The sequence below is a fragment of the Theobroma cacao genome, chromosome 6 (genome assembly GCF_053813885.1).
Source record: "Theobroma cacao isolate CCN51 chromosome 6, ASM5381388v1, whole genome shotgun sequence".
Lineage (NCBI taxonomy): Eukaryota > Viridiplantae > Streptophyta > Magnoliopsida > Malvales > Malvaceae > Theobroma > Theobroma cacao.
Window position 1 is genome coordinate 22,930,158 of NC_142644.1, and position 2,412 is coordinate 22,932,569.

The 2,412-nt window shown below is 34.1% G+C and overlaps 1 long non-coding RNA gene across 1 annotated transcript; it reads right to left on the reverse strand.

Moving 5' to 3' along the window:
• Positions 1–726: 726 nt before the first annotated feature.
• On the reverse strand, positions 727–1,801 carry LOC148762192 (uncharacterized). Its single transcript, XR_016026898.1, has 2 exons — positions 1,754–1,801; positions 727–918 (listed from the first exon to the last, which is right to left on the reverse strand). It is a non-coding gene; the product is annotated as an uncharacterized LOC148762192 (long non-coding RNA).
• Positions 1,802–2,412: the final 611 nt, after the last annotated feature.

The following is a 2,412-nucleotide window of genomic DNA, read 5'->3' on the forward strand; positions in this document are numbered from 1 at the left end:
AAATAACAATATTTAGTATACGATGCATATATCCTATTTTTACTTAAAGAATCAAGTTTAATATATATTTTTTTACAATTAAAAAAAATAATGATGCATGCAAGTGTATATTTGTTTGTTTTATAGGTATTAGAGTGAGCGGCCAAACTTGTTACTACATTGAAGAAAATTGTCGTGTCAATGCTGATTGCACAAAAATATGCTCCAATCAGGGATACGAGTCCGGTGCCATATATCACGACCCGGTACTCTCCTGAGCCCGTAACAACCGTCGCGATGTCCCGATAGACACTCTGTCACGACCCGGTACTCCCCTCGAGCCCGTGACAACCGCCGCGGTGTCCCGGTAGACACTTGTTGCTCGGAATGTCAACCCGAAACCCCGCAAGGCTTTACTATCAGTTTCTCTGTTCCCTTGTGAGCAACCATTGTCAAATATCGTGTTCTAAAATATTTTAAGCTGTTTCCAACTTTAAACAAATAAAATATTATTTTTTCGTCTCACAAGGGTATTTTGGTCATTTTTCTCAAAAATTTTAAAACTGGCTAAAACGTAATATACAAGTACAAAACACACAATTCATATTCAAAATGAATTTAAAAGTCTAAAATCTTCATTTAAAACGAAATTATGGTTATTTGAATATAATAAGAAAATAAAAGAATTATTAAGTAAAATATTCTATTTTCTTATAAAACAAAATTTATAGAGTTATACGTGAATAATTTTTATAACGTAAAAGCTAAATAAATTTATACATACTTAAATACAGTAAGCCAAAATATTTTATTTAATTTACAATAACAAGAGTGCCCCCGAATAAACAAAAGTAAAGAGGACTGTGAACCTACGATTTGGAAAATGCAGATCCCACTGTAGTCCTCGATGAGATCAGCTATCTACAGTCTATACTGAACCTGAAATGGGTGGAAAGGAGGGTGGTGAGATTATAAAATCCCAATGAGTAAACAAACATCATCATAAACATCTAGAGTTGAGTACATGGAGACAATAAAGTAAATCATCATAAACTGGGTTATAGTATTAGAACACATTTTGTTCAAAACACGTAAAGAGGCTTATAAATCTCATAAAAATCTAGGCTTGTGCCATAAATCCATTCTCGGGGACACCTTGGCCGAGGCATCCTACCGAGACCGCCAAGGCTATTAAAATTCACATTTCACATAAATCATGTTTTTGTTTTGAAAACATAGTCGTTCCTTGGCGTTGGCTGAGTTCTCCCTCACGTGGTGGTTTAGCGTGAAGTGAACCCTAAACTTTACCCCAGGAGATACCCTACGCGCCTCTCCGTTCGAGGTAAGAATATAATGGGGTTTACCGTGCCCCTCTAAAAGGCTGGTCCACAGAAACCCCCTACTGCAGTGATTAATTAATATATAATCCACCATATAATAAAACTCAATAACATGATATGGCAATTTTGTAATTCGTAGTTTTTCAAGGTAACCAAACAATTCGCATTTCAATACAATTGCCAACTAGCCAATCATGCTCGATTTATCATAAGCCAGTTAATTTAAACAATCAAATTGCCACAATTAACAGTCTCCGTGTACTCTATTTTTCAAAATCACTATTAATTTCAAAACAATTTATAATTTAATTTCATTGAAACTCATTTATTCATAAAACATGAAAAATTATCTTTTTAAATTCCTTTTTCCATAGAATTCATGAAAGCATTTAAAAACCACCCTAGATAATTAAAATGACAGTAAGTTTACTCACAATGTCTAGAATGCGGACTTTCGAAGCACTCTGTCTACTGGTCCTCAGATGCAATTTCCTTGCCTTTATCGGAGGACTCACCACCTTGACACAATACAAAATCGAGAGTTTCACCAAGTTGGTACTAAATCAAAATTAAACTAATTTAGACTACCAATGCATGATATGGAATGCAAAAATGCACTGGTAACTATCTAAACCCGGTATTAGCCTAATTCGTCTTATCACCCGATTAAATTCCTAACGGGTCCGTTTAAACTCCAATTTAATTCTTTTCAGTTTCTATACCTCAATTGCACCCAAATTAACTTAATGTCCCTCAGTGTGGTGCAAATTATCAGTCTCAACAGCAAATTACGGAAATACCCCTAGTGGGTAAAAATTCGTATTTTTGCTCCGAAAATTCCCATTATTTTTCTAGGCTCATAATTCATCATTCCTTAACCAATTCTCCTAGAATAAAATCAAATTCATCCTCACTCACTACATGGTAAATTCAGCGATTAATGGTTGGGGGAGAAAATAAATTCTTTTCTTGTTGTTTTGTTTCTAAATATGCTAAACTAACTAAAAACACTAACATAAATTAAAATCAAATAAATCCAACAACTTTCTCTCTCCTAACCCATTTTTTCAGAATTGAATTCATCATGAAAACA